The sequence below is a fragment of the Chelonia mydas genome, chromosome 8, assembly GCF_015237465.2.
Source record: "Chelonia mydas isolate rCheMyd1 chromosome 8, rCheMyd1.pri.v2, whole genome shotgun sequence".
Taxonomy (NCBI): domain Eukaryota; kingdom Metazoa; phylum Chordata; order Testudines; family Cheloniidae; genus Chelonia; species Chelonia mydas.
This window is the reverse complement of record NC_057854.1, coordinates 16,221,104-16,234,449: the sequence shown is the minus strand read 5'-3', so window position 1 is coordinate 16,234,449 and position 13,346 is coordinate 16,221,104. Positions and strand designations below refer to the sequence as shown.

The 13,346-nt window shown below is 44.1% G+C and overlaps 1 protein-coding gene across 5 annotated transcripts in view; it reads right to left on the bottom strand.

Moving 5' to 3' along the window:
- Positions 1-13,346, bottom strand: part of ARHGAP26 (Rho GTPase activating protein 26) — a 316,385-nt gene that overhangs the window by 239,238 nt on the left and 63,801 nt on the right. The window lies entirely within an intron of this gene.

Sequence of the window (13,346 nt, the reverse complement as noted above, 5' to 3'; positions counted from 1 at the left end):
GAACACTAAAATAAATAAAGCTAAGGACCAAAGAGACCATTTGCAGAGCCAATGGATTTATGGTTACAGCAGCAACTTCTCCCAACCTCAAGGTGTTTTACAACATAGGAGGGGAAAGAAGCAGCACGAATCTGTCAGAAAGGAGCCGGGTGCCAGATCTTGGGGAAGGATTTCATCAGCAACTCATGAGCTGGCAGGCACACCACTGCCTTTGGATGCCTCAGCGGTGTCGCCTCTTCGGAAATTCTTAACTCCGATTGCAGTGAGATCGAGACCCTGCTCTCTTGTAGGCTCAAAACTATCTGCTCATTTCTCGCTCTCACTTGGGATGCAAATTATTTACATTGGAGGGAGCAGGGGAGGACAGGTTCTAGACAACGGTATTTATACTAAGCTGCCCCCAGTATATGTTAAGCTTCCTGCTCTTTACTATTTATTTATAATAGGAGCCCCCGTCACGTACCAGAACCCCATCATACTAGGCACAGTGCAAACAGAAAAAAATCGATCCCGGGGCAAGTAGTTATATGGCGCTTTCATCATGAACAGTGGTTACATGGGTGCCGCAAGTGCTCTAATGCAGCAGTTTTTCTTGGGTCCTTCTGGTCAGGTCTTGTTTTGCCCCACTTCAGCTGAATGGAAACACTGAAACCCATCACAGTCTTGTGCTACTCTGAGAGTCACTGCCTCTGATCTTTTACAGTTCTTTAATTCTGCAAGCAGCCGGGACTGTGAGTGTTTCTACAAAATGACAGCTTTAAAGATCAACACAAAGCCAGCAACTGGACACAAAAGATGCCTCACACCCCAGCTTTCTTCCAGCAATAACAGAGAGAGAACAAACATATCAAGTGAGGTGCTACAGCTGTAACTAAGCACACTGAAACCTTAGCGCAGCAGTAGACTCTCAAAGCCTGGTAAAATTTCACTTGAGTTCTAATGACTTCAGCTGAACCTGATTCTTTCTCCCTTCATTCTGCCCCAGAAGGGAAGCACACGGAAAAGCTGGGAAGTAACTTTAAAAAAAAAAAAAATCCTCTCCATTTTGTTTCCCTGTCATCCCAATATTCTTATCCTCTTTTTATTCTATATGGCATGTGCATCTCGGAAGGGGTGGAGTAATGGAGGGAACAATACAGGTTGTACTTTTTTTCTTTTTTTAAATGGTTTCTCTTGTCTGCACTACCTGGGAGAGGGTGCAGAGCTGACACCCAGGATGTATCACGCCCTTTGATTCACGATGTCCAGAATGTACCCTGGGATAATTCCAATGACAGTTCTGGCTTTGGTCTATTCTCCCTGCTCATGAGGGGTAAAGAAGTCACATGCATACAACCAATTTGTTTCACAGAATGGGTACATTTGCGAGCAGTGGTAAAACATACAAAGATCATGTGGTTGCGGCATGTGGGTCTAATGGTACCACAACGAGCATTAAAATGCTGTTATGAGCAGGGTGCAAACCTGTAGAAACACAGAGCAAATGCTAATGCACTCCTCTTAAAAAGTTTCTCTTTAACCCATGCATTAAAGTTAGTCAGGTACAGTATTTCCCATGTAGATCAAATAATCCCTCCCCCTTTCTCCAGCAATATATAGACGTAGGAGAGGAAATTCAGCCTTAACTTTGCAGCTCTGGCTTCTCAGTTTGTCTCAGTCATAACGTTGTTTACAGAAAGTTAGTGTGCATTTAGGATTAGAACTAGATTCCAGGCTTCCCTTCCCTTCTCTGCACCTTACTCCTTGTAAGCCTTAGGTAAGCCACTTAACCGTGTGCTAGAGTGCATCCATCAGTACAATGGTGATATCATGACATACCTTCCAAAGACAGCAAGACAGACAATTAGAGTGTATGAAGCATTTTGTGGAAAGGATGAATTTCACCTCTTCCGTTTGCAAATTGCCCACAAACAGATTACAATCTGCTTGAACATATGGCCGGAATTCCTTCACATAAACACCTGATCGGTAGCATGTACGTGAACGCTCCATTGTAGCCTATTCTAGATTAAAAATTCTAGATGTTTTGATTGCGTACAGGTCACTTGGTAGCCCTGCTCCCCAGCTGTGGGAACTGAACACCTCCAGTCAGTTTTCCAACACAAACATTTTAATCCGAATCTGAAATTCGTGGTCCATGAATGCAAAGCTGAAAGCTAATCACTAGTTCCATGAACATTCCTTCCAGGAAATTCACCGGCTTGAATGTTCATGAACATGAACACAATAGGGGTATGAATGCAAGTGAAACAAATTAGCTTAAAGAGAGTCACGTATTTGCAGAATCCCATCCCCACCCTGTTTGCTCACAATCTCACTTGCAGGAGGAGTGGGCAAGTTGGAAGGCTCCACACATTGTGAATAGCAGCTAGCCAGAAACCCCCACATGAAAGGCTAGGAGAAGTGACTTCCCTTAGTGTATAATCAACATCCCAACCAGTTTAGTTGTTATTGTTTGTGCCTCTGAATAAACTCATTGCAGGGTTGTACTCACCCACTTCTAAGGTTGCCACCCAGCTGATTTTTACCTGGACAGTTCGGTTTTTGGCTTCTGTGTCTGGTGCCATGCAGGGTTGCCAGGTGCCTTGTTTTTGACCGGAAAGTCCAGTGCAAAGGGGGACCTGGCAACCCTAAATGACACTCTAACCAAAAGTCCAGTTACCGTGGTGTGGGGAGAGGTTCTGGATCATTAACCCACACCAGACCCTGCTCAGCTGGGGCCACCTACCTGCAGATAGGCTCCTTGAGATGATCCAGCAAGCAAGGGGGAGGGAGAGGAGCAACTGATGGGGTGGGGCCTTGGGGAAGAAGAAGAGCGGGGTGGGGGACCCTCAGGGGTCTAGTTACCAGCAATTAGGAAGGTAGCAACCCTATCCACTCCTCAGGGCGTGGTCCATTACTGTGCTTGCATTTTAAAAGTTCTCCTTTTCCCTCTACGGTAAGGAGCGCAAAACCAGGAACCAAGACATAAATTACATCATCTCCATTCAATAAGCTTATAGGAGGTTTATAAACAGCTACTTGTTGTCCCAAGAAGACAAGCTTCAACCATATGGTCGTGTACCTGAAGGCCACGTATGTGCATGCAGCTTACATTAGAGAAAAGTCTTCTTGCACGCAACTTTACAAGTGAATTACAAAACATGTCGTTAAGGTAATCATTAACTCACGGTGCTAAAGGGACCCATAATGTCTGTGTCTACATCCAAGCAGATATGCTGGCTGACAACCTGAAAGGGAAACTGTAAAATCTAGCCACGCAATAACCTACACGACATGCCAGTCCTTAGATTACATACCCAGATTATTTTGAAGTATTAAATCAGGCTGCCATGTCCCCCGTGCCAGGATACAGGCTGCATCAGCACTGCAAACAGCACACACCCAAATATTTCTCTACCGCTGAGAACTACGGCCCTTTCCAAAGCTTGTTAAAGCCAACGCTCCCTCCACCCCCGCCCCACTGCCACCAACAACAAAGCAATCTGGAATTACCTAAAGGGCCATGAAGAGATCATCCGTAAGGAAGGCGTTCATAACCCTCCTCCATTTGTGCACCATACCTCCAGAGATGGCTTTAATAAAATAAATGAAAAGCCCCACTTTTTAACCTGGGACACCATTGCTCTCTCTGGCCTAGCCATGTTCCAGAAGGAACTGCAGCAAGAGTCCATACCAGGCAGGTATCCCGCCCTAGAACGTAATTTAGAGATGGGAAAGAGACCTAATTAAGTCATTCTGCCCATCCCTGAGATACGTATGGAAGAATCCTGCACTATCCCACTGCTTTGTCTAATCCAGTTTCAGATGACTCAATCAATCGAACTTCCACCACTTCTCTTGGGAGATTATCTCATAGCCTAACATTTCACTGCAAAACTTTTCCTGATTATTAGCTTTCAGTTCTTTCCTAATTTCATCCCTTTGCTCCTAGTTATAACCCACCTCCTATCACCCTCTCCCCTTCAAATATTGGGAGCATCTGCAGGCACTACAATGGTGGTGGACCAGAGGGGTGTGGTTCAAATAAGCTCCTTTCTGGAGAACCACTGGCAGCTGGAGCGTATGGGGGGGGTGTCTAATGAAAAGCTGGCAGCCTGCGCAGATTTACAGCATGAAGTTTTTAAGCCAAATTGCAAACTAAAGACTCTGCATTCTAATGAATGAGCAATAAGAGATTATCCCCTACCAGCTAAATGCTTTTCCATTTGTCCTTCTTCCAAGACAGTTAGACAGCTGGTTTATAACCACAGGGCACAAGGCTAACAGCTATAGCAAACAGCTGTACAGCATCAAAATTAGGCATGAGAAGGTGTGACACATGGCCAGAAAGCGTTAAGCAGCCTGCAGGATAAATGACCCAAATTCAATCTTAGGGACATATTGGTACATAATGTTTGTGGTTTTGTGCGTTTCCATATATATTGTTAAAGGCTGACAATGTAATCAAACAGTTCCTGTCTATGCTGTATTCTGCTCATTCAGAGATCAAAAGGAGATCTTAACATTTAAATTAATTGTAAATATAGTGATATCTCTCTATCGATCTCTCTTTGAAACGTATAGCAAATCACCTGCCAACGGTGGAAAACCAGGCAATTGCCTTATGTTAATCCATGTAGCTAATTACCAAAGATGCTTAGGAAATAGGTCTATTTCAAAATCTCCATGATTGTCTACTGCTCCCCTAAGAACTCTGTGCTGTGAAGAGAAGGCCTGGAACTGTATAAAGGTCTCTTGGGCCCTGATCTCAGATCTACTTGATGCTTTATACATGGGAAGCTTGAGTCAAAAGACTGAGATCTCCAGCCCCATCTGGATCACCCTGGATATAAACATTGAACTGAATCTAAGCACTCTTTGCAACTCCAAAGCTCACCATCTCTACTATGAAACCGATCTCCGAACTGTACTCGTGTACTGCTCTTGTCTTTTCTTTAATAAATTTTAGTTTAGTTAATAAGAATTGGCTGTATGAGTGTATTTGCGTAAGATCTGAAATATTCATTAACCTGGGAGGTAAAGTGTCCGATTCTTTAGGATTGGCAGAACTTTCTTATATGATAAGATTTTCAGTAATCTTCATCATATTTGACTTGGGTGTCTGGGTGGAAGCCCAAAGCTGGGTTGCTATAAGGGAATTGTGTTTTGGCCTCTGTGCAACCAGTAAGATATTGTAGAAGCTATTTTGTGCCGGCTTGGTAAATTTAAGTATTGGAATATCCACCAGCTTTGGGGATTGTCTGCCCCATTCTTTGCCGTTTGCCCTAACTGAGTGTGGCCCCCTAGGACCCTGGTCACAGAAGAGTATATAAAAAACTCCTGCGGAGAAGATCTGCATATGATATAGCAGTAATCATTTCGTAACAAGGAAGTGAAAGGGCCCAGGGATGCTTTGCCTGTTGAAGCTTCATAAAAAGGGCTGAGGGACACTTACCAGAAGAGCTGTTCTTACGGAAGGCTGAAGGCATGTACAGCCCCAATGCTTCACTACAAGGAAAGAAGTGGTGCTGTACAAACCAAACATCCCATGCTGCTTTTTCCCCCCTTTCCAGTTGTCATAAATATAAAGGGAAGGGTAAACAACTTTACATCCCTCCTGGCCAGAGGAAAAACCCTTTCACCTGTAAAGGGTTAAGAAGCTAGGATAACCTCGCTGGCACCTGACCACAATGACCAATGAGGAGACAAGATACTTTCAAAGCTGGGGGGGGGGACAAAGGTTCTGTCTGTCTGTGTGATGCTTTTGCCGGGAACAGAACAGGAATGGAGTCTTAGAACTTAGTAAGTAATCTAGCTAGATATGCGTTAGATTATGTTTTGTTTAAATGGTTAATAAAATAAGCTGTGCTGAATGGAATGTATATTCCTGTTTTTGTGTCTTTTTGTAACTTAAGGTTTTGCCTCGAGGGATTCTCTATGTTTTGAATCTGATTACCTTGCAAGGTATTTACCATCCCGATTTTACAGAGGTGATTCTTTTACTTTTTCTTCAATTAAAATTCTTCTTTTAAGAACCTGATTGCTTTTTCATTGTTCTTAAGATCCAAGGGTTTGGGTCTGTGTTCACCTATGCAAACTGGTGAGGATTTTTATCAAGCCTTCCCTAGGAAAGGGGGTGTAGGGCTTGGGAGGATTTTGGGGGGAAATAAGTTTCCAAGCGGGCTCTTTCCCTGTTATGTATTTGTTAGATGCTTGGTGGTGGCAGCAATAAAGTCCAAGGGCAAAAGGTAAAATGGTTTGTACCTTGGGGAAGTTTTAACCTAAGCTGGTAAAAATAAGCTTAGGGGGTTTTTTCATGCAGGTCCCCACATCTATACCCTAGAGTTCAGAGTGGGGAAGGAACTTTGACACCAGTCTAATTAGGAACACTTTAATGCCAGGCAGTATGGAGACATTTGGAGACACACAACTTTTTCCCCAATGCTGAAAACAGGGGTTGAAAGCCTGCCTTAGCTTACAAGCTTTGGTGGTCCCTGCCTCCTGCCTCAGCCAGTCAGATCACAAACACACCATGCAAGTTGCACCTGTAGAAAGAAACTTCAGGATGGAAGGACAAGTGTGGCTGAGAGCCAGGAATTGAGGCACACTGGCAGCACTCTGGAGGGCAGAAGCCTGCTCTGCGCTGGCTCCAGTAAGCATCTTGGAGTGCCAAATCCAAACACTATTTTGTATTTAAAGCAGAACTAAAATGGGTTTCCTCACTTTAATACTCAAATCTAGTTTCTAAGTTTGAAATAAGCAACCACTATTGGTTGACAACTGAATTTTTCATTTATTTTTAATATTCATTGTTGACAGCTCTCATAACTTTATCACGAGTCTCGCAATAAACAGCTCGTTTTCTTAAACCTCCAACTTCTGGAGACATATGACCGTGAGAATCTCTCATTAAAAAAAAGAAAAGGGGGGGGGGGGGCTTCTTGCCTTCACAGTCGTGGAGAAATCTTGAAAAGGTGACAGAAAAGGCACATAAAAAATAAACAACTCAGCATTATTTTTAACTCATAATTTTGGGAGGTGGATTCATGTTTTCCAACACTGGGTTTGCAATATTGAACCTCTGCAATGCGAAAGTGCTTCCTTCCTGGAATTTTGCTCGGACACATTCAATATTGGGGCTGAGGGGTATGGAGGAAGTGGGAGTGATGACAGGGTTCCTCTAACTGAACTAACTTAGTCCTCACACACTCCCATCAGGCACCCCAATTCGGACAGCGGTCACTTTTGAACATTTAAAAATTAAATACAAAGAGAGCTATTCCCCTTAATCATCAAAGCTGTCTTGCTCTCTGACATGAAAAGCTAACTGCTTGGATCCATCCTCTACTTCCCTTTTACAATACTACAGGAGTAGCTGTCTCTGTAATAGTGTTGCAAGCTCCTTGCTTGACAACTAGGGCAGCAATTTCTCTCCCCCCTCCCACTTTGTCCTGCACCCTGCAGGTAATAAAGGAACATGTGTAACACTACAGCCCATATTCTTCATAGTGATATTATGATAAGATTATGACATAGTTGTGATGTATTTTATGCAAGATAAGTCATGTGAGGTGCCATTGGAAAAGCTATGATTTGCTGAATATGATTGTACTATTTGTATGCATGTATCGTTTTATCTGAAGTTATGAATATTGACTATGTATCTGTATTTCAAACGTAGTTACACCTGGGTAATGCCGACTAGACAAGCCATTTTCAGTCTAGATAGTGGGTGGGGAAGAGCCTATTCAGAGCAATGGGCCATTAGGAAAAACCAATAGGCTTTAGGAGAAGCTTATCTCCCACTTGGTGAGCCTTTCTGTGAAAGCTCCAAAGAGCCTGTGAGTGACAGCTGCTATGACTCTCTACAAGAATATGTGATGAGACCAAATGTCTCTAGACTCCACCTTGGGATGTCAGTGTTTTTCCACAGACCAGTCTGGGAATCAAGCTTTGGGAACAAAGGGTTCCCGCCCTATGAAAAACGCAGGGACTGACATCATCTGTGGTTCTTCACTCCCCACACAAGAGAAACAAAGACTGAACTGGGGGAAGTGCTGGCCCCAGGCTAAAGGGATTTTTAGCCTGTGAAACGAAACACCTGGGGATTCCAAGCTGTAAAACAAGTGCAGCTTGCCCCATAAGAATCTGCAGCCTGCTTGTATAATCTTTTAAGGTGAAAATCTGCTATTCATATCCAATTTATTTAGTATATTAAGCTTAGTTTGCATTTTTTATTTGCTGGATAATCTGCTTTGATCTGTTTGCTATCACTTATAATCACTTCAAATCTATCTTCTGTAATTAATAAACTTGTTTTTGCTTAATCTAAACCAGTGTGTGGGAATCATAACTCTGGAGCAAAAGGCTGTTGCATATTCCTCCCCACATTGGGAGGAGGCGAATTTTATGAACTTACACTGTACAGTTCCCTGTGCAGCACAAGATGGTATAATTTTGGGTTTATACTCCAGGCGGGGTGAGTGCCCAAGGAGCTGGGAGCAGCTTTCCCATGCAGGGGCTGGTCAGAGAGCCTGCTTGTAACTGGATCTGGGTGTGTTCCTATCTGTGTGAATGCTGGTGAAAGTGCAGGCTGGAGGGCTTTGTAGCTTGTCACAGAAGTACAGTGTGAGAGGGAGCCCAGGCTGGTGGGTCAGAGGGCTTGGTGGTACCCCAGTTCCAGGTGGCACCCTGCGTGGAACCCATCACAACATGGAAGTAACCGCAGGAGGGGCACAGTTGAAAGCTCAAACTGCCCAACCAAGAGCTTGAACCCTGTTTGCAGATGCAGCCTCTTATTCTGCTCAATCTCCTATAAAGTATTTGAAAGGGTTAATTTTAAGAGGTTCCGAGTAAACACAAGTCATTGTCTTTCTTCCATCAAGCAGAATGATCATGCTTTAGACAGGATTCACAGCAAGCGCCTGCCTTCTACTCCCAGCTCTGCCACAAATTACCTGGCTTAAGTTTACACTAGATTTTCTCCTTAACATTTCTAATCTTTGCTCATCTTGATGGGTGGTAGCAGCAGTGGGACCCCTAACGCAGGCAAGGCTCCAATACTTGCTGGCATCTTAGTGAAAAAACCCCAAACCTCTGGGCAACGCAGTTATACTGACATAACGCCCCTGTTAGACAGAGCTATGTTGACAGGAGGGCTTCTCCCATCAACATAGCTACCGCGTCTTAGGGAGGTGGATTAACTACATCAACAGGAGAAGCTCACCCGTCGGCATGGGAGCATCTTCACTGAAGTAGCACGGCCGCAGCATTTTAGGTGTAGACCTGTCCTAAAACTCGCATCAGCAGAGTCCTTTGGAAGGAGCTAGGAAAGCATGGAGCATGATTACTTTGTATGATTAAAGTTACTAACTATTCTTTCCCCTTAGAATCCGTTCATGTTTATTGTCTATGCATGAAACCAAACCCAAATCGGGTATCAACTCATGTAACTAGGCCATGTCTCCATGTCACACCAGCTCCCAAGCAATGATGGAATGTCCCAATGGCAAGGTCATCAGTGGCAAAACAAAGTCTCCAGGAAAATTGGAATTGTCTTCTCTCCCTCCCCTGTCCACTCTCTGCCCATGCAATCATAAGCCACATGTAACCCAGCAATTGAGATGGGACTGGGCAAGGAGGATGATTTTCTTGACCTTTCCAAGAAATTTAAATCTTTAAAGAGATTAGAGATTCCAGTGAAAACTTTAAAAAACTAAATTAGATCAGCTTTAGATGAGGGTTCCTGGCTGGGAGAGCAAAGCGACTGTGCTATATATAGAGGTGGGTAGGGGGTGAGGAGGAGGATCATTGCTATGCAACTGGGAAACAAATAACAGAAGCTTCAAAAACAGTGTCACTAAATGCAAAACGAAGGTTTTTAAAGTTTTAATTGCCTTAGAAGCGTGAGTGGTTTGGGATGCATCATCTCCACATGCAACTGCATGGGTTCAGCGCCCTTCCCAACTTCCATAGTAATCAAGGGGTGAAGCCTGGGGCCCGAGCAGACTACCAGAAATACATCCCTTGGGCCAAGACTAACTCATGTCGTAAAAATGATGGGAAGGGTAACCACCTGTCTGTATACAGTACTATGAAATCCCTCCTGGCCAGAAGCACAAAAACCTCTTACCTATAAAGGGTCTATGACGTTACTGACTTGAACTGGGACCATATAGAACATTGTTGCAACCAAGATCCTATAGTGGCACCAAATCTTGTATAAAGGGGGTCAAATGAGGTGTCTAAGACAAGGTTATGGTTTGCTGGTTATGATTATGCTATCTGTGTATGTGTATCATTTTTGTAGTTGAAGTTATGAACATGGACTCTGTACTGTCTGTAGTTCTAACTTGTGCTATGCTTCTGGGTGACACCCCAGACAAGTTGGTGTCAGCTCTGCCTAGCCTGCTTGATGGCCCATTAAGGACCATCAGCTATACAACTGACCCATTGAGAGAAGGCAGACACGCCTTGTGACTCAGCAAGGTATGCAGGGACATGCCTATGGACAGAACTCTGAGGTTTTTCCACACCATGTGATGGACAGCTTGTCTTTGGAACAAAGAAAGACCAACCACATGGCAAGAGAATATAAAAAGCTGCTGCAGCTCCTCCATCTTGTCTTCAATCCTGCTTCTTACCTCTGGAGGGACTTTGCTACACTGAAGCTTTGAACGAAGGACTGAATGACCCATCCCAGCTGTGGATGTACCCCAGAGACTTGATTTGAACCTGCAGTTTATTCTATCACTGCTGCAAGCCTGAACCAAGAACTTTGCCATTACTGTATGTAACTGATTCCAATTAACCAATTCTAGCTCTCATCTATATTTCTTTCCTTTTATGAATAAACCTTTAGATTCTAAAGGATTGGCAACAGCGTGATTTGTGGATAAGATCTGATTTGCATATTGACCTGGGTCTAGGGCTTGATCCTTTGGGATCGAGAGAACCTCTTTTCTTTTACTGGGGAACTGGTTTTCATAACCATTTATCCCCATAACGAGTGGCACTGGTGGAGACACTGGGAAACTGGAGTGTCTAAGGGAATTGCTTGGGTGACTTGTAGTTAGCCAGTGGGGTGAGACCAAAGTCTGCTCTGTTTGGCTGGTTTGGTTTGCCTTAGAGGTGGAAAAACCCCAGCCTTGGGCTGTAACTGCCCTGCTTTAAGCAATTTGTCCTGAACAGGCACTCTCAGTTGGGTCCTGCCAGAACCAGCATCGTTGCAGGGTTAAGAAGCTCAAGTAACCTGGCTAGCACCTGAGCAAAAGGACCAATAAGGGGACAAGATACTTTCAAATCTGGGGGCTGGGCTTTGTCTGTTCCCTGTGGCTTTTGCTGGAGACAGAACAAGAAAGCAAGCACTCAAACTCCTTAGTATTTAGCAAGGAAATGCATTAGATTATCTTTTGTTTTGTCTTGTGATTTTCTCTGTGCCGAGAGGAAGGTGTATTCCTGGTTTTTCTTTTTGTAACTTTAAGGTTTTGCCTAGAGAGAAATTCTCTGTGTTTTGAATCTAATTGCCCTATGAGATTATCTCCCATTCTGATTTCACAGAGGTGCTTCTTTTACCTTTTTTCTTTCTAATAAAGTTCTGGGGTTTTTTTTTTTTGGTTTTTTTTTTAAGAATCTGACTTTTTTAGTGTCCTAAAAAAACCCAAGGCTGGTCTGTGCTCATCTTGTTTATTCTCAAACCTCCCCAGGAAAGGGGGGTGTAGGGATTGGGGGCATATCTTGGGGAATAGGACTCCAAGTGGTCCTTTCCCCGATTCTTTGTTAAATCACTTGGTGGTGGCAGCGTTTACCTAATCCAAGGTACAAGGGAGAATTTGTGCCTTGGGGAAGTTTTAACCTAAGCTGGTAGAAATAAGCTTTCATGCAGGTCCCCACATCTGTACCCTAAAGTTCAGAGGGGGGAGGGAACCCTGACACATGGTAAGCAAGGGGTGAAGCCCGGGGCCCTAGCAGTCTATCAGAAATACATCCCTTGGGCCAAGACTAACTCATGTTGAGCGACTGCTCCAAGCCAACACAAGCAATTTCACACTGTAAAAACAAACAGCGCTTGGCATCAGAAAGTCTCTGTGGAAGCCCTGCAAAGAGCAGGCAGCGAAGCTCTTGGACTGGCATTGGGGAAGTCAGGAAAACGGGTTTTGGCTGCAGAACCAGAGGTTTTCCAGCCCCACTAAAGCCTGTACAGCGTTCTTCACTGGCGGAGATGTCAGAATTCCCCCTGTCCAGGTCCAGTCATGCTGGGCACAAGCTCATATACACTGGTTAAAGCTACCTGATTCAGAATGCCCCAGATTTTTCTGGCCAGGTTGATGGAGAGACAAAAATCAACTCTTCTGGCAATGCAGAGACATGCCTGGCTCTTCACCAGATGCCACTGTTGTTCTCAAAAATCAGGTCAGCCAGAAGAAAATTATGTCTGACAGTTTAAAGGAGCTAGGAACTCAAAAGCCTCCTAAAAGTTTCCTTTTCAGCTGGCTTGTTATTTAAAATTGTATTAGTTACAAAAAACCCAGGCTCAGCTGCCATGAAACAGGGCAGATTTTAAATCTTCCAATGAGCAGCTTCCCCTCAGCACCGGGCTGGAATCACAGAATCAGGGGCACAGCATCAGACAAGGCAGCTTCTATGTGTAGATTAAAAGGAGAAATAAAAATTACCACTGGAAATCCAACATGTGGGAGGAGGTGGTGGAGAAGGAAGGACCCAGTGCAAGATTCTGTTATTATTTCTGCTAAAAAGAAACCAAGGCACTGCTAATGATGCCAAACTGGCCAGTTACAGGCCTGTATGTACATTTGACTGCTTCCTGTAACCTAAGGGGGAAAAGCACCTAACACATACACACAGTATTTCTATCTTTCCTGTTACAAAGAGTTGCAGTTGGTTGCTCAATAAACTATATGTAATACCCAAGAGGACAACAGGAACTGAAAGCTTTTCAGCCTTTAAGCCTGCCTTCCCTTATACACAGAATGGAAGGAGGATGCGGAAACCAGTAGCAGCGAGGAGAGATTGAACAATAGGTCAGAGGGCAGAGCAGCACTGAAAGCTTCCACTGAGCTGAGCACTTTGGAGGCACCCATTAGCCAGGCTGGTCCACAACTGCTATTCATTAGAACCCAAGCCATATCTTTGCAGTGACTTTCAGAAGAGACCATGCAGTAAATGCAGTGCAAGAAGGATCTCCTTTCCAATGCCCGCCCCCCTTTGTTATCGGGCACTGGGTGGGGTCACAAGGGATGGGCACCACTCAGAGGTAACAACCCCCATCCATGGGAATGTGAACTGTGCTACAATTAACTGAGATTCTAGGCTATTTGGAGGACGATTTTTAAATATTCAAAGGA